The sequence below is a fragment of the Triturus cristatus genome, chromosome 3_2 (genome assembly GCF_964204655.1).
Source record: "Triturus cristatus chromosome 3_2, aTriCri1.1, whole genome shotgun sequence".
NCBI lineage: Eukaryota > Metazoa > Chordata > Amphibia > Caudata > Salamandridae > Triturus > Triturus cristatus.
Window position 1 is genome coordinate 329344957 of NC_140584.1, and position 19090 is coordinate 329364046.

Sequence of the window (19090 nt, forward strand, 5' to 3'; positions counted from 1 at the left end):
TTAATGGTTTCTTTTTCAAAAAATGTGTCACTGCCTCCAGGCCATGTTCATGTTGTATTCGAGTGTACAAACTAGTGATATCTAGTACAATCAATTTGTATCCCGGACTCCACTGTTGTTTCTCAATGAGCATGAGGAAATCCTGTGAGTCTTTAATATACGCGGGCAATGTCTTAACCAAAGGAAAAAGGAAGAAATCAATAAATGATGACAAATGTTCAGTAAGTCCTCCTTGTGAGGAAACGATAGGTCTCCCTGGTGGTTTCGTGCAACTTTTGTGAATTTTGGGGATATGATAAAAAGTCGGTACTACTGGATTTAGGCAACGAAGAAATAAATATTCCTCCATGTCCAACATCGATTTATCCAGCCATAGTTTGATCATATCGTGATATCTTTGTATACTGTCCAAATAAACATCTTTGGAAATCTTCTGATAGCAGTTGGTGAATTACCTAGTGAGGTCTGTCCCGTATATCGGGCGAATTGAGGAATTGCATACTCCAATATGGCGTTAAGACATACGAGTTCAATGGTCTGTCTTTGATTTCCATGCTAATTGTAAAATGCATCATGTGACCTATACCGTAATTTTAAAGGTGAGCCGTGTTGTGGCGCGAAACTTAAAAACATAAGACTAAGGCGTCAGCCGAAACGCGTCATGTTTTAAGAGCGGAGAATTGAATAAATTTGAAAGAATAATCCCCTACGAGTGCTTGCCTTGTTTCTGGAAGGAGGAAGGAGTGAGCGATCATATATATATATATATATATATATATATATATATATATATATATTATCAACTGGCGGTCGCCAGTAGATAGTTATAGTTAGGACCGTGTTTTCATAGGAAATCTGAAAATTCTATTTTGAATAACTTTGGTGCCGGATGATGAATCCTCGCGAAATTTTCAAAACTAATGGGGCGCTCCGCTCAGCTCCTACCCTGAAAGTCTCGGGGTGATTCGTCAAGCGGGGGCCGAGAAAAAAGGGGGGTCCCAAAACGCGTTTTCTCCATGCTTTTTCCCATAGGACCTTTAGTCGAAGGTACAGCCCGAACGGCTGAACAGAATTACTTGAAATTTGGCAGAGAGGTAGTCCTCAGGTCAGGCATGTGCCTTTTGCATATATGGAGTCAATCTGTACAGTAGTTCCTGATAAAATTGCAGTTAAAAGTACATAAATATCTTTATGCGCGCACTGTGCGCGCACCGTGCGCGCACCCTTACGTGCGCGAGCGTAATTCTGATTGGTGGTTACATGTCAGTCAACATTCGAATCGGTCGAAATCAGGAAGTGTCGGCCGCCATTTTGTTTGTTTTGGGTGCGACACTGAAGAAGAGAGGTGGCGAACGTGAAAAGGGGGCAGGGTAGAGAGTTCCTGACCCCCTAGCCTTTGTCAGGGGGTCCCTGAAGGACCCCGAAGGGTGAAAAAAACTGTTTTTTTTTTTTTTAAATCACGGGGTGCGTGCATGGTGAAAAACCTTAAAAAAAATATATAATAATACATACATAACTTAGCATTTAAAAAAACGTACAAATTCACTTAAAAAAACTATAGGTTTCACACACGTTATAGTTAGGAATTAGCATATAGTTAGGTGGACATTTCACTCGTAAAAAAACAATGAAATTCCCCCGTTATAGTTAGTTCAGATAACTATAACTCGCGCGCCCGCAATCCACTGCTCATGACGTTACATCACTCATGACATGGTCAGTGGCATCACTCATGACATCACTGATGACATCATCCTTGTGATAGAGTGGCGGTCGCGCGAGTTATAGTTATCTGAACTAACTATAACCGGGGAATTTCATTGGTTTTTACAAGTGAAATGTCCACCTAACTATAACATGTGTGAAACCTATGGTTTTTTAAGTGAATATATATATATATATTCATCCAAACTTCTGCTCCACACTGGAATAAAGGAAAAGACAATATCCCAACTGGTAGCACTAAAGAGGACAATTAGATACGTATGTATAATACATCACGTGGAAAGGAAAGAGGGAGACTCAGAGATGGTTTTGAAATGTGCACATGGCATCATATAATTATGTACAAAATTAAAAGGTACAGTTGTAGCAGCACTGTAAGCAAATAATGCGTGAGGCAACCCGAGTTGGACTTGGTGCTCAATTGTGTATGTGACACAAGCAGGTGGCGACGCAAGTGACAATTGTGATATCAGCGAAAACGGCGCAAAGTGTGGATGTGAACAAATATATACAGTGGATGTTGTGGCTCAAGACAATGATTTACAATGTTGGGTTTGCAAACTTGAAACAATTTCATTTGAGCCACAGAAGGACATGCGCCATCAGTTGTGCTGGGTTGTAGGCAACGACGCTCTGTATTGTCATGATGTGAGTTCTGCCAATAAAAATCGTTTTAATTCTAAAAACTCTCAAAGAAACAACTAGTTTCTCTGTAACACAGTGGGCAAAAATGTCCTATTCATAATTCAGGACAGGGCGTAACATTTTTAGGTTTTTCCCAACGAGGAAACTGTTGCTGAAAAACATACTTAGAATCTTGTGCAACTTGCACTACTGCTCCTTTCAGTAGTAATTCCTTACACGCAAACCATTGCCCATCCTTTGGAACCCTGAGGGCTAGAGGAAGTGATCTTTAAGCTGTCACAGGGAACAATGAAATCTATGGATTTATATGAGTCTCTCAAAGGAATGTGCCGTGGCCACAGTTTCCAAGGTGATCGTCCAGGTAGATACTGAAGAAAAACAGAAGTTTGTGTTTTACTCTTTGGGCAGAGAAACATTCTAAAATGGACGTGCTCCTCTTGTCCGCCCTCTCACTCCAATCTTCTATTAACGTACAGATCCACACCCTCTATCTTCATCATCCAGTCCCCAGCACCTCACCCCCACCCAGAACTCCTGCACACGTCACTCAGTTATGTAAAACTGCTAAAAATCAGGATTAATGTTGCAGACTTGAGTGTGAATGGAGACGCATCCTACCTTATTTCCATACAGCCTCGACCACAGTGCATTCTGATTGTTGATAAAGTCTGAATTAGACTAAGTGAAGGCCATGTCTGGACTTCCAGAAAACGAATTCGATGCTCTCCAAGGGCACCCATTCAAATGGACACATTTTCTCCTGTTCTGAGCAGTGACCGGCAGCTCACTGTTTGTACCAGAGTGAAGCCCAAGATCCTTTTTGCACAGAAAGGGTGCCATGGGCCCAACACAAGCAAGGGAAATGGCACTTGAGCACCCAGTTTTATAGTCAACATTTTACCATAATTGGGGTGCAGCCCTAGCCCTGTCTCCCTTCACTTGCCAAAGTAATGATAGCTTTACCATAGGGAAGCTACCTTATCTTCCTCTGGACCCCATGTACCTGTGCCTGCCAAACTGTCCACAATTATAATATTTTGCCATAAACTTCCAAATTCTGCTGACACAGCCAATAGCTCCAAGAGACCAACCAAATGGCAAATAATTTGTATGCAAAAATCCTCTAGCCTGATATAACATGGCATTCCCTTTAGTGCCTATCTGAGACAGGAGCCCTTGAAAATTGCAAAAAAGGTTTTTAATCAGTGCCTTATACTGGGCTTTATATCAATATGTGTGATCCAACTAGGTCAAGGACAAATCAATCAATAAGGGGAATTGTAAGCGCACTACTCACCCGTGAGGGTCTCAAGGCACTGGGGGGGTGGGGGGAGCAGCTCCAGTCAGTCGAAGAGCCAGGTCTTAAGGCTCTTCCTGAAGGTGTGCAGGGTGATGGTACGCATGATGTTGTATTTATTTTATATGGTCACTCAGGAGTTGTATCTTTTACTGTGTTCCTCCTCCTTGTATCTGTTTGCACTTCCCAAGTTGATGAATGGAAGCCTGTGCTCTTGTTCGGAACACAGGCTTCCATAGACTTCAATGGGTGTCCGACCCACTCGTATCCAAATGCATCCAAATCACTTGGTCAGACTCCCCCGATCCTAGTCGTTCGAAAAGCATTCCGGAACCGATTCAGTTGGAATGCTTTCCAAACTACATCGCAATCGCCACTAAGTGTTCAAGCTTTTCACACTATTTATGTGCCTCAGGCTTGTGGTTCCATCTTTGTGCCTCGAGCTTCTGTGCTTCAGGATCCTAAAACGTATCTTGTGTGTCAATCTCCTCACACTGTCTGTCAATCTGCCTTTAGATCCTAATGCTGTCTCTAAACGCCGCTTCAAGCCCCTCCCACTGCCAATTAATGTGCCTCTTGCTACTCACATTATGTCCATCAAGCTTATCACATTGTCCATATGTTTCCAGCTCCTCACCTTGTCTGCTCCGGAGCCCCAAGCTCTTCACTCTGCCTCGTCAGTTCACCCAAGCTTCTTTTACTCTCTGTCCGTGTATCTCAAGATCTTTACAGTCACTCTCTAGTTGCCATAAGCTCCTCACACTTTCTGTCTGCTTCTCAAGATCCTACCAATGTCTGTCTCAATGTCTCAGTCACTTCACATGGTTCATGTGCCTCAAGATGGTAACATCATCTTTTAATGTGCTTCAAGCTCCCCACACTGTCTGAACATGCCTTTAAATACTCTCAATATGTGTCCCAGGTCCTCACACTGTCTTGATTTGATTGATTTGATTTGTCCATTTCTAAAGCGCACGAATGCCCGGAGGTGTCTTGGCGCTATGAATTGTCCAGTTTACGGTGCAGGTCTGGAGTTAGTGTAGTTTATGCGGTGAAAAGCCAAGTCTTGATTTTCTTTCTAAATATCTCCAGAGTTGGGCTGTTTTTTACATCAAGTGGTAGTAAGTTCCATGTCCGTGCTGCGTGAACGAGGAAACTTCTTCCTCCCCAGTTTGATCGTTTAAACTTGGGTATCGCTATCAGTTTTTTTTTACCAGATCTGAGAAGCCTTGAAGGTTCGTAATGTTTCAGGTGTGTTTTCAGGAAGTGAGGGCCTTTGCCCTGCAGTGCCTTGTAGGTTAAGCACAGTGATTTGAACTTGACTCTTTTGGCCACAGGTAGCCAATGGAGTGTCTCTAGTTTATGACTAATAGGCTGAAACTTGGGAATTTCCAGTATCAGTCGTGCCGCTGCATTCTGGAGTCGCTGCATTTTTTCCATGATTTTTACTCTGGCTCCCGCATATAATGCGTTACCGTAGTCCAATCGAGACAGTGCAAGGGCTGTCACTACTGTTCTGCGTGTGTCTTGAGGCAGATATGGGAGTATTTTTCTTATCATTTTTAATATCAGCCAGAAAGACGAGGCTAGTTTGTTTACTTGGGCTTCGTATGTTAATTTGGTGTCTATCATGAATCCCAAGTTTTCAGCCTTCTCTGAGGGTTCTGGTCTTGTTCCCAGTTCAGGAGACCACCACTCTGGGGACCAGATATCAGCATTACCTCCCAGAATCATTACCTCACTCTTTTCTCCGTTGAGTTTGAGGCAATTTTGTTGCATCCATTGACTAACTTTTAGCATGCATAGTTGGAATTTCTTGGCTGTTACTTTATTGTCTTTGCCTATGGAAATGACAATTTGTGTATCGTCGGCGTAGGATATTGGTGTAAAGCCATTTTCTCTTATTACTTCAGCAAGGGGGGCCACGTATAAATTAAAAAGTGTTGGGCTTAATGAAGAGCCCTGTGGGACACCGCATGGTACTTTAAAGGAGTCTGACTTTGCTTCTCCTAATTCAACTGTGAATTTTCTGTCCTTGAGGTAGGATACGATGAGATTGCACGCGTGGTCGCTAGCTCCGGCTTCCCTAATGTGTTTTATTAGTATCTCGTGGCTGACCGTGTCGAAGGCCGCCGAGAGATCCAATAGCATCAAGGCGGCCTTTTCCCCCTTGTCTAGTATACTTCTAAGTTCCTCGGTGGCCGTGAGGAGGGCTGTTTCTGTTCCGTGCCCTTCCCGGAATCCGAATTGAGAGTGGTCAAGCCAATTGTTGTCCAGTAGGTACCTTGAGAACTGTTTGTTCAGCAGTTTCTCCAGCACTTTTGCGGCGAAAGGAATCCTAGCTATGGGTCTGTAATTGCTGGGGACTTCACTGTCCAGATGAGGTTTTTTCAGTAGTGGCCTGATTGAAATGGTTTTCCAGTCATTTGGAAATATGCTGGTGTTCAGAATTACTTCAAACAATTTTTGAAGTGCTGGTCCTATTTGTTCTGAACATATTTGCAATATCTTCGGTGGACATGGGTCTAAGGGACTGCCTGAGTTGGTTGTCGTTATTTCCTTAATAATTTGTTCCACTGTAGGTAAGGACCAGTGAAAGGATGGGGTGCCGCTGGGTTGGTTGTCTAGTTTTGTGTTATTTGTGGGGTTTTGAGTTATATGGTCTATCTGATTGTTTTTAAATAGTTCATATACTGAAGACACTTTATTTACGAAGAAGTGGCCTAAAGTATTGCAGAAGTCAGATGATATATCCTCTGGATTATTATTTTCGATTTTGGCAAGTTTTTTGAATACTGCGAACAGATCTTTACTCGAGTTCTTGGATTCATTTATTTTGTGTACAAAGAATTTGCTTTTTTCTGCGATTATCATATTTTTATAGGTGGCCAGTTCATTTTTATAGTCTACCTTTAATTTGGGGTCATATTGCGATCTCCACTTTTTCTCTGCTCTTCTGCAGGTCTGTTTTTGTGTTTTTAAAGCTTCCGAGTACCAGGGTTGTGAAGGTGACTTCCTTTTGAAGGTCGCTCTTTTCTGTGGTACGGAACTCTGAGTGGCTGTATTTAACCAATCGTTGAATTGCGTGCAGGCTATATTGCTGTCACTTTCTAGCGTTGGAAATGAGGAGTTCATTACCTCTACTAATATTTGAGGGTCTACTTTTGACCAATCAGGATAAGTGACTCTCTTGGGAATTTCAGTTGGTTTTCCCAGGTCCTCTATAGTCTCTAGCTGGAAGGATACTAATTTATGATCTGTCCATGCGATCGGGTGGACTTCTACCTTTGTTAATTTTTGGCAGGATGTAAAGATACCATCAAGTGTATGTCCTGCTACATGTGTATCTAAATGGACTTTTTGGTCTAGATCAAAATTAGCCATTGCCTCTTTAAAGGTGTTGATTCTGGGGTCTGTGGTTTTCTCCAAATGTAAATTGAAGTCTCCCAATATTGTATAGTCCTGGTTCATTACACAAGATTCAAGGAAGGGACTTAATAATTCAATGAGCGGTTTTTTTGCATTTGGTGGTCTATAAATTAGTAGCCCATTGAAAGTATACTTGTTTGTAACCATAATTTGAAATGTCATGGTTTCACAGTCAGGGTGGCTACCTTTTTCAGAGCTCTTAATCCTGAGGCTTTCTTTAGCTATAATCGCTAACCCTCCTCCCCGTTTCATTTTTCTATCTACTCTATATAATGAGTATTTTTCGGGTATTGCTAATGAGAGGTCGGCGTCGGATGCTTCATCCGCCCATGTTTCCGTTACAAACAATACATCGACTTCTTGGTTTTCGATCAAATAGGCGATGTGGGTGTTGTGTTTTACCATTGATCTGGCGTTTATTAGCCCTGCCTTGATAGTACACATTTTAGTATTCTCTATATTGTTATTTATAGAAATCTTATTTGTGTTATTTATTGTGGCGAAATCGAATTTAAGAGGGCAGCAAGGACATTGCTTACCTTCTTTCTGCAGATCTATTGGTGGGCAAGTTGCGGAGCATCTTAACGACAAGATTTCTTGTGAAGTGTATTTCCTATGAACGATTTCTTTATCCTTTTGTGCAGGGGGTCTGGCCCTGGGCTCTGTCCTGGCGCGGACGGGTGCAGACGGGCTTGCCTTAGGCGCGCCTTTGGCGCGCAAACGGCGCTCCCGCTGCGCTCGTCCGCTGCGCTTCCTCTGGTAGCACATATTATAGGCGGATTTGGGGGGCGTGGCCTGGAAGTGGGCGTGGCCTAGAGTCTCGCCGGAATGGCGTCAAGGAATCGTTGCAGCTGGCGCTAAGGAGCGCTCTCAGCTGTTTGTGGTAGGCTTAGTTTGTTTTAAAAACAGATACACAGAAATATCACATTGATTTTAAAAATATTCGATCTTAAAGTGCTCCCGGCGTGTGCCTGCGGAGTCCTGGGCAGTTCTGAGTGCGGCGCTCGGTTTGGCGCTTAAATATGCTGCCTGAGGGGGCGTGGCCTGGAAGTGGGCGTGGCCTAGAGTCTCGCCGGAATGGCGTCAAGGAATCGTTGCAGCCGGCGCTAAGGAGCGCTCTCAGCTGTTTGTGGTAGGCTTAGTTTGTTTTAAAAACAGATACACAGAAATATCACATTGATTTTAAAAATATTCGATCTTAAAGTGCTCCCGGCTTGTGCCTGCGGAGTCCTGGGCAGTTCTGAGTGCGGCGCTCGGTTTGGCGCTTAAATATGCTGCCTGAGGGGGTGTGGCCTGGAAGTGGGCGTGGCCTAGAGTCTCGCCGGAATGGCGTCAAGGAATCGTTGCAGCCGGCGCTAAGGAGCGCTCTCAGCTGTTTGTGGTAGGCTTAGTTTGTTTTAAAAACAGATACACAGAAATATCACATTGATTTTAAAAATATTCGATCTTAAAGTGCTCCCGGCGTGTGCCTGCGGAGTCCTGGGCAGTTCTGAGTGCGGCGCTCGGTTTGGCGCTTAAATATGCTGCCTGAGGGGGCGTGGCCTGGAAGTGGGCGTGGCCTAGAGTCTCGCCGGAATGGCGTCAAGGAATCGTTGCAGCCGGCGCTAAGGAGCGCTCTCAGCTGTTTGTGGTAGGCTTAGTTTGTTTTAAAAACAGATACACAGAAATATCACATTGATTTTAAAAATATTCGATCTTAAAGTGCTCCCGGCGTGTGCCTGCGGAGTCCTGGGCAGTTCTGAGTGCGGCGCTCGGTTTGGCGCTTAAATATGCTGCCTGAGGGGGCGTGGCCTGGAAGTGGGCGTGGCCTAGAGTCTCGCCGGAATGGCGTCAAGGAATCGTTGCAGCCGGCGCTAAGGAGCGCTCTCAGCTGTTTGTGGTAGGCTTAGTTTGTTTTAAAAACAGATACACAGAAATATCACATTGATTTTAAAAATATTCGATCTTAAAGTGCTCCCGGCGTGTGCCTGCGGAGTCCTGGGCAGTTCTGAGTGCGGCGCTCGGTTTGGCGCTTAAATATGCTGCCTGAGGGGGCGTGGCCTGGAAGTGGGCGTGGCCTAGAGTCTCGCCGGAATGGCGTCAAGGAATCGTTGCAGCCGGCGCTAAGGAGCGCTCTCAGCTGTTTGTGGTAGGCTTAGTTTGTTTTAAAAACAGATACACAGAAATATCACATTGATTTTAAAAATATTCGATCTTAAAGTGCTCCCGGCGTGTGCCTGCGGAGTCCTGGGCAGTTCTGAGTGCGGCGCTCGGTTTGGCGCTTAAATATGCTGCCTGAGGGGGCGTGGCCTGGAAGTGGGCGTGGCCTAGAGTCTCGCCGGAATGGCGTCAAGGAATCGTTGTAGCCGGCGCTAAGGAGCGCTCTCAGCTGTTTGTGGTATGCTTAGTTTGTTTTAAAAACAGATACACAGAAATATCACATTGATTTTAAAAATATTCGATCTTAAAGTGCTCCCGGCGTGTGCCTGCGGAGTCCTGGGCAGTTCTGAGTGCGGCGCTCGGTTTGGCGCTTAAATATGCTGCCTGAGGGGGCGTGGCCTGGAAGTGGGCGTGGCCTAGAGTCTCGCCGGAATGGCGTCAAGGAATCGTTGCAGCCGGCGCTAAGGAGCGCTCTCAGCTGTTTGTGGTAGGCTTAGTTTGTTTTAAAAACAGATACACAGAAATATCACATTGATTTTAAAAATATTCGATCTTAAAGTGCTCCCGGCGTGTGCCTGCGGAGTCCTGGGCAGTTCTGAGTGCGGCGCTCGGTTTGGCGCTTAAATATGCTGCCTGAGGGGGCGTGGCCTGGAAGTGGGCGTGGCCTAGAGTCTCGCCGGAATGGCGTCAAGGAATCGTTGCAGCCGGCGCTAAGGAGCGCTCTCAGCTGTTTGTGGTAGGCTTAGTTTGTTTTAAAAACAGATACACAGAAATATCACATTGATTTTAAAAATATTCGATCTTAAAGTGCTCCCGGCGTGTGCCTGCGGAGTCCTGGGCAGTTCTGAGTGCGGCGCTCGGTTCGGCGCTTAAATATGCTGCCTGAGGGGGCGTGGCCTGGAAGTGGGCGTGGCCTAGAGTCTCGCCGGAATGGCGTCAAGGAATCATTGCAGCCGGCGCTAAGGAGCGCTCTCAGCTGTTTGTGGTAGGCTTAGTTTGTTTTAAAAACAGATACACAGAAATATCACATTGATTTTAAAAATATTCGATCTTAAAGTGCTCCCGGCGTGTGCCTGCGGAGTCCTGGGCAGTTCTGAGTGCGGCGCTCGGTTTGGCGCTTAAATATGCTGCCTGAGGGGGCGTGGCCTGGAAGTGGGCGTGGCCTAGAGTCTCGCCGGAATGGCGTCAAGGAATCGTTGCAGCCGGCGCTAAGGAGCGCTCTCAGCTGTTTGTGGTAGGCTTAGTTTGTTTTAAAAACAGATACACAGAAATATCACATTGATTTTAAAAATATTCGATCTTAAAGTGCTCCCGGCGTGTGCCTGCGGAGTCCTGGGCAGTTCTGAGTGCGGCGCTCGGTTCGGCGCTTAAATATGCTGCCTGAGGGGGCGTGGCCTGGAAGTGGGCGTGGCCTAGAGTCTCGCCGGAATGGCGTCAAGGAATCATTGCAGCCGGCGCTAAGGAGCGCTCTCAGCTGTTTGTGGTAGGCTTAGTTTGTTTTAAAAACAGATACACAGAAATATCACATTGATTTTAAAAATATTCGATCTTAAAGTGCTCCCGGCGTGTGCCTGCGGAGTCCTGGGCAGTTCTGAGTGCGGCGCTCGGTTTGGCGCTTAAATATGCTGCCTGAGGGGGCGTGGCCTGGAAGTGGGCGTGGCCTAGAGTCTCGCCGGAATGGCGTCAAGGAATCGTTGCAGCCGGTGCTAAGGAGCGCTCTCAGCTGTTTGTGGTAGGCTTAGTTTGTTTTAAAAACAGATACACAGAAATATCACATTGATTTTAAAAATATTCGATCTTAAAGTGCTCCCGGCGTGTGCCTGCGGAGTCCTGGGCAGTTCTGAGTGCGGCGCTCGGTTTGGCGCTTAAATATGCTGCCTGAGGGGGCGTGGCCTGGAAGTGGGCGTGGCCTAGAGTCTCGCCGGAATGGCGTCAAGGAATCGTTGCAGCCGGCGCTAAGGAGCGCTCTCAGCTGTTTGTGGTAGGCTTAGTTTGTTTTAAAAACAGATACACAGAAATATCACATTGATTTTAAAAATATTCGATCTTAAAGTGCCCCCGGCGTGTGCCTGCGGAGTCCTGGGCAGTTCTGAGTGCGGCGCTCGGTTCGGCGCTTAAATATGCTGCCTGAGGGGGCGTGGCCTGGAAGTGGGCGTGGCCTAGAGTCTCGCCGGAATGGCGTCAAGGAATCATTGCAGCCGGCGCTAAGGAGCGCTCTCAGCTGTTTGTGGTAGGCTTAGTTTGTTTTAAAAACAGATACACAGAAATATCACATTGATTTTAAAAATATTCGATCTTAAAGTGCTCCCGGCGTGTGCCTGCGGAGTCCTGGGCAGTTCTGAGTGCGGCGCTCGGTTTGGCGCTTAAATATGCTGCCTGGGGGGGGCGTGGCCTGGAAGTGGGCGTGGCCTAGAGTCTCGCCGGAATGGCATCAAGGAATCGTTGCAGCCGGCGCTAAGGAGCGCTCTCAGCTGTTTGTGGTAGGCTTAGTTTGTTTTAAAAACAGATACACAGAAATATCACATTGATTTTAAAAATATTCGATCTTAAAGTGCTCCCGGCGTGTGCCTGCGGAGTCCTGGGCAGTTCTGAGTGCGGCGCTCGGTTTGGCGCTTAAATATGCTGCCTGAGGGGGCGTGGCCTGGAAGTGGGCGTGGCCTAGAGTCTCGCCGGAATGGCGTCAAGGAATCGTTGCAGCCGGCACTAAGGAGCGCTCTCAGCTGTTTGTGGTAGGCTTAGTTTGTTTTAAAAACAGATACACAGAAATATCACATTGATTTTAAAAATATTCGATCTTAAAGTGCTCCCGGCGTGTGCCTGCGGAGTCCTGGGCAGTCTTCCCATATACCTCATGGTCCTCACACTGTCTCTGTAGCTTGAGCTCATCATACTAGCAGTCCCTGGGCCAGATGCTGCTCATCCTGCCTTCTGATGTGCTCCAAGCTTTTTGGACTATCTCTCCACAAGTGTCAAGGTCCTAACACTGTCTGTTTCCGTGCCCCACGATTATTGCACTACCTCTGTGACTCACGGCATCTATCCATGTGATTCAATATTCTAACAGAGAAAAACAGAAAAGTGATGAGTGGATTGCATGAATTCATCTCAGCCACTTGGCCATTACTGTGGGCCACATTCCAGTGCATCCTTTTTTGGCCGCCATGCTACTTCAAGCAGAGACCAGCCATGTGGAAACCAGCCTTGGTCATGCTCCAATAATAACAGTGCAGCTTAAACTGTCAGGCTCCCCCTCAATGGCAGCACAAGCAACTCCAGACACATGCAACCCCAGACTGGATTCAACCTACATGAACCTAGTTAGCAGGGTGCTTGAGGTCAGTGGTTGAGTGAGCCCAGGATCCATATCTGGGTACACCTGTGACACTTAGTACATCACACTGAGGAAAACAAAAATGTGATGGGTGGATTGATCAAATTAATAACAGACACTGATAATTACTCTGGGCAGCAATCAAGTTAATCATTTGTTTGTCCATGATACCACCGCAGAGATGAACCAGTCATATTCAGCTCAGCCTTGGTCTTGCTCCAATAAAAACAATCCAGCCCTGACTGCCAGGTTAGGTCTCCTTTGACTGGAATGCTGGTCTGGAATACAACCTTAAGAGATTGTCAGTAGCTGACATTAACTGAAGCATTTCTACCATTACCATGTTGTTTGTTGTAGTAGATGCCCTAGGTCTGAAGGGTATCCCCAGTGATGCTTTTCCTGCTCACTGTGCCACAGGACTCAGGCTACATCTCACCGGCACAACGTACGTAGGTCAAAACCGGTCTGGGGTTGTTTACGTTCCTGTGTGGTAGTGACCTGGCCCGGCAGTTAAGGTTGGACTGTTTCTGTTGCAGCTGGAGCAAGAATGATTTGCATATAGTAGGCCTATGTCCAGAGTGGCATAGTGTGAGAAAAATGACGGTCTGGAATGCAGATGGAAGTGATTGCCAATGGATATTTTAATTTAAGCATCCCTTCTGTGAACTTGTTGCTTATTGCTCATGATTCCTGTTGGAGTAAAAATGTTTGTCTATGCATTGCATGTCTTAAGTTAGCATTCCCAGCACCATTTTATTTACAGCGGCCATTTTGAACCATGATCAAGACTAACTTCTGTCTCTCTCTCTCTCTGCCCCAGCTGAAAGCAGCTGCGATAGTCTTCGTTTCTCCAAGGTTGAGCTTCACTTTACTAATGAATGCACTGTCCTTGTCTGTACACACCTCTCTCACTAGATAAGCCTGTTCCCACCCTTAGAGCGGCGGGTGCAGGCAGAGTGACCTTGGAGTTGACATAGGATGTGCCCGGTCTCAGGATTAAAACCCATTCTTCTGTATCTCCTTTGTTCACCAGCTACCAACTGGAAATTTCCAGTTGGGGCGTGTCTTCATTGACTCTGAAACTGTACATATTGTATTACCATGCTTGCCAAAGTAAATGGGCCCGATTCACAGAACTAACTTAAGACAAAATCCTAAACTTACTACCATTTTGGTATTCACAGAAGGCACTTACTCATTTTGGTATTCACAGAAAGCACTTACTCATTTCGGTATTCACAGAAGTTAGGACTCCTAACTTTAGGACTCCTAAATGCCTTCTGTGATTACCGAAAGTCTTAAAGTTAGGATTTTTCTCAGTTTAGGAGTAGTACAGTTAGGACTCCTAACTTTAGGACTCCTAAACTGAGAAAAATCCTAACTTTAAGACTTTCGGTATTCACAGAAGGCATTTAGGAGTCCTAAAGTTAGGACTCCTAACTTCTGTGAATACCGAAATGAGTAAGTGCCTTCTGTGAATACCAAAATGGTAGTAAGTTTAGGATTTTGTCTTAAGTTAGTTCTGTGAATCGGGCCCATTCCCTCTGCAGCAATCCAAGAAGACTGGTCAGACTGGACTCCACTCAAGTGTATCCTGAATAAAACATACTTGGTTTGTATTCTCTACTGTCTGACCGACTCTTCATTTGTATGGAAGGCTGAGAGGTGGTGCGAGTGTCCCAGGTGGCCCTAATTGGGTCACTTCCTTCATTCCTACAGTCTGTTAATGTACCTTAAGTTCCTTTCAATATCTTTCATTATGCCTCAAACTCCTCACACTGTCTCTGTACGTTAAGATCCTCATGCTGTCTGTTTGTTCGCCACAAGGGCCTCATACATGCTGTGCAAGTGATCCAAGCGCTACACGCTTTAACTTTGTGGACCCCTTTCTGCACTCTCTGGCCATGTGTCTCAAGTATTCCTTGCTAAGTGTAAATGGTGTTTTGACAGGTGACTAGCAAGAAAAGAGCAAATTACGCATTTCACTGTCTCCCAGGTTCTCTAGTATCCATGTTGTGCGAGGACCACGGGCAGGTCTGAGACCAACTTGGGAGCCCCTGGGTATAGAATGTCATAGTACAGTCTCATTGTTCTACCTGAACACTCCCAAGACCTCCTGAGTCGCAAGTCTATATGTTTATTTCTTTATTGTATTTTTAGGCTGCCCTCTTTGAGGTATAAACCTATAATTCTTGATAAAAACCCAGTGAAAAGGAAACGGTACGGCGTATAAGAACCGATGAACACTTATACAACTATAAATCAAAATGTAATTCAAAGAAAGGAAAATGAGAGAGAATGAGTCAATTTTATTTCTTGCTGAAGGGGCCAACACAATGTAACTTTGTTATATAAGTTAGCAGAAAGAAAGATTGGTCTAAGATTATTTTATTTGAGTCTGGTTGTTTAGTGATATCCCTACAATATTGTTTCTTCTTCCTTTTGTTTCTTCCAGTTTTGGGTGCTTTGATTAAAGGTTCAGGGTTTCTAAGCATGGTTTAGGTTTGATCTAAGAATTATAGAAACTGTAGAGAATCTGGGACTATTAAAATCATATTTGATATTTTGGCACTATTTAATTCTTTCATTGATTGGTGAAATGGCTGGTTCTTTAGATCCTTGGCTAATATGTACTATGACATTATTCACAGACAAAGAATGGGTAAAGCCCTTTGATACATCAGCCCCCAGTTCTAACAAGTCACTATTCGTAGCAGGTCAACTGCCAAACACCCCAGACTATAAACATTTAATGCAAAGTGTGGTGACAGGTGTGAGAAAAGCGTTTTATCATATGGTGTGTCTGTTTGAACTCACCATGTAATAAACTCACAATAAACTCACAAACCCATCTTGGGCCCAGTCAGGTTTGTTTGCAGTACCATAGCTCAACCTTGGGTAGCTGTGGCTTTGAGCAGTCAGGCTTTGTCAAAACAGAAAATGTAAAGTATTTAGAAGTAACACACTGTTGAATAAGAAAAAAGCACAACACACAGGAAATTTGATACCATTTTATAAAATAGCACTTATTTTTATGACTTTTCAGACACCAAAACAAATTAAATCTATTGGATCACTCTGTCCTGCTTTGGGTGACCAACTCCGGTAGGGAGAGAGTCACAAGGGCCAATGAGGGTTGGCAGGACAATTATCTTGCAGTCAAAGCAGTTTTCACTCCTGTTCCAGGTTCTATGGGTGAACCGCAATATGCATCAATGGAGTAGTCCTGTTGCAAGAGATGTAGGAAGCTGAAGTTGCTGAAGGATGCTGTGAATGCTGATCCGGTTGATTGGGTGCTTCCTGGGGCCACCCTTGGTTCACGAACTAGGTGGGGGGAACAGAGGATGATGTCTCTCAAAGTCCACTTTAAGCCCAGCCAAAAACCAGTTGCCAGAGGCCCACTAGTGTCCAGTTACAGCACAATCAGCAGTTCTCTTTCACTGAGGCTAGTGTCCATCCTGGGCAACCAAACAATACTCCAATGAATCTCCAAGGTCCAGGAGACTCGGATGCAACTTTTGCATCAAGATTCCATCTCCCAGCTGCACTTTGCCAGTCAGCAACACTTGTGGCTACAAACTTACCAAGGCAGGCTTCCTCATCTTTCATGGCCCTGGAGCTGTAGCAGGAAGTCAGCCAAATGACTCTTGGAGTTTACCTCTTTTGTCTGGGGCTCGAGGATAACTTTTCTTCAAGCAGGGCACCAAAGTCAAACTTCTCTTTTTGCTAGCCCTAGGAGCCTAAGCTGCAGTCCATTCGTTAATGCAGTCTGTCTGTGCCAGGTCCAGGGAACAGCAGGGCATTCCATCTTCCGTCCTCTCTCCAGTGCAGATGTAATCTGCGGTCTGGGTGCCAGTGGTGCCACTTTCATGCCCACAACCTTTCTTTGGGGATGCAGTGTCCACTAGCCAATGGGATACCAGATCCCATCCCACCTGATGACAACTTCCTGCAAAGTGTGGCATCTAGCTATCTCAGAGTGAACTTTTCTGCCCACTCTCAAGATGACAGACCCTCTCTCTCCATGTGTGGAGCTTGGTAGCCTGCCCTAGAAGTGTGGCTAGTTGGGGCCCACAGAACAACTTATTTGGCAACGATTTCCTTCTCTCTGTCCCCAACACCATCCTGTCTACCAGAATAAACTAGCAACTCCTCTCGTGTGTGTCCATATTTTGTCTTTTAAAGGTGGATTCCCTTTTAAAGCCTGCCTTACAGGCTTGCACCCTGTGTGGCCTTCATGGTGTGCAGAGGTAACACCTCTTCAAATGGCAGGCCCCTTTTGTGTTCCTTCTTGTGAATCGCTGAACCATCTCCCCTGGAGAGAAGAAAGCTGTCTCGTGGCCAGCAACCCTAAACAGTCACTGTAAAACATGGGTAACATAGTTACAACTTTCTAAATTAGCATTTTCATTAAATTTGACTTGGGCATTAAGTCGAGTTAAATTTAACAATTCTTTTGTTACATTGAAGTACCAATGTTAGAAGTTACATTCAGATGTTAGCACAGTTGTCAGCTGTAACCCTGTACTTGCCAATGGGGCAACTAGCCTATCTACAGCAAAAAACATGTTGGTTATTTTTACTGTAAGAACACATAAAGTGCATGTTCTGATTTTTAATATATAGCATCCTGTCTTAGGGCTGACTTATATATATATAAAAAAAAGGGATGGTCTGAAATTTGTCATTAGTTTAAATGGCAAAGTCGAGTTAGCAGTTCAAAAACTGCTCTGCTTCACCTACGCAAAGCGCATCACTATTAAGAGGCACAATTGCCATATGCCTCTGTCTTTTCTAGTCTTGACTAGCTCCATTATCTTCTATTCCCATAGCGTTCAGAAACAGTTTTTATGCGATTCATGTTCTTAGGAATTATTATTGTTCTACTACTCTGATTGTGGCACATGTATGTAAATCTAGTCAGTGTATTTATACAAACGTTTTAAGCCCTCATATGATGACAGTCTATGTATTGCCAAGTACTGGAGACAGTTTTTGCCCTTGTATGATGGCAATATGTGTGTTGCAGAAATGTATGCGATGCCAAAATTCCAGGATTATTTTTAATGGCTGCTTTGCGGCATTTTGTGGTATCGTTCCTATACAAGCTCATTGTCTCAACTCCCTTTTCCTTACTAACAATATGGCTGCCTAATTTCTCTTCTCATTCACCAGCTCACCGCACACTATCACCCCCCATGTGACCGACGTGCCGCCGTCACAAGATACCTTACTCTGTTTCTTCAAAACATGGATACCGCGATCACTTCACTCTGACACTCGCGGTCTACTTGATCGGTCGTAACACCCTTGCTGCTGAGATTTGGCACTTGTTGCCCGGCTTTCTACAAATTTGGTAAGTCAAAAGGACTATTGCGCGTTGTATTGAGCGTTGTATTGAGCATGTAGCGCCCTCATTACCGTATTCTGATTCCTCTGACTTCCTTCACAGATTGCCCATTGTGGCCATTTAAATTGTACCCTATTTTTGGATCACGATTATGGTAAGATTCTTCCCCTTCACTCCTCACGCTGGATCGACCCTACACGGGATTACCCCGGGACCGTTTTCGAGTGTACAGACAGTACATGGACACAAATACCTTTGATGTTGACATAAGTCCTTTGAAGCAAATCTGAATGCATATGCACCTTCTGATCTGTTGATTGCTGAATACAATAATTAGCCTTGAGAAAGCCCTGGCTTAAATTGTCAAGAAAGGCAAAACGTGTGTCTGCTATTCCTTTTCTCTAAATGAAATGAAAAAGTGGCTGATGCCAATAAAATTACTTCTTCTATTCAAATTGCTTGTGATTATTGTCTTGTGTTACAAAAAAGGAATTATCCTATTGGATGAATCTGATTATGTGGAAAATAGAAACATATGCTCACACCCCCACCTTCACTCCTCACGCTATTGTTTATTTTACACTGACACTCCATCTAAACCTTCCATATTATCCTATTTTAGGCTTTAGAGTTGGCATTCGATTGCCTTCACAGTTCTTCTTAGTCTCCTGCGGGACTACAACTGTTTTTTGCAAGCGGTAAGCATTCCTTCACGCACTGTTCTTTACAAAAAGGATATGTCTCACTTTTTTACCTCTTAGCGCAACGCTTTACCTATGTGCTTGCTAATATTATAATCACACCATACTTAACTAGAAACGTCTCTTCTAATTTTTACTCACATTTACTCACAGCTATTCTGTTCCTTAATAGACCTGTTTACCATCCACTGAGATAAATACCGAAAAGTATCACTACGCCTGCATGACTGCCCATGAGCTTCATGGTTATTTTTACTCCAAATCTTTTATTTTTATTTTTACTCCAATTCTTTAATGTTACCCCCACTCTTTTCTCTTCTCCTCCCCCTACCCCTCTCTCTCCTCACTTTAACAGGTACTAATCTCATGCTAATATGACTAAGTCATGATGATGATCCTGGTACCTCTGTGTATGGGATCGAAACGTCGTTGACTCCTTAACACCTTGACACTGTTTTATGCATTATTTATTT

The 19090-nt window shown here is 44.7% G+C and overlaps 1 long non-coding RNA gene across 1 annotated transcript in view; it reads left to right on the top strand.

Moving 5' to 3' along the window:
• Nucleotides 1-18368, top strand: part of LOC146857292 (uncharacterized) — a 94995-nt gene extending 76627 nt beyond the window's left edge. Inside the window, exons 3-4 of the long non-coding RNA XR_014979563.1 lie at nt 17742-17922; nt 18019-18368. This is a non-coding gene — a long non-coding RNA (uncharacterized LOC146857292). The remainder of the gene's footprint in view (nt 1-17741; nt 17923-18018) is intronic.
• The last annotated feature ends 722 nt before the right edge of the window (nt 18369-19090 follow it).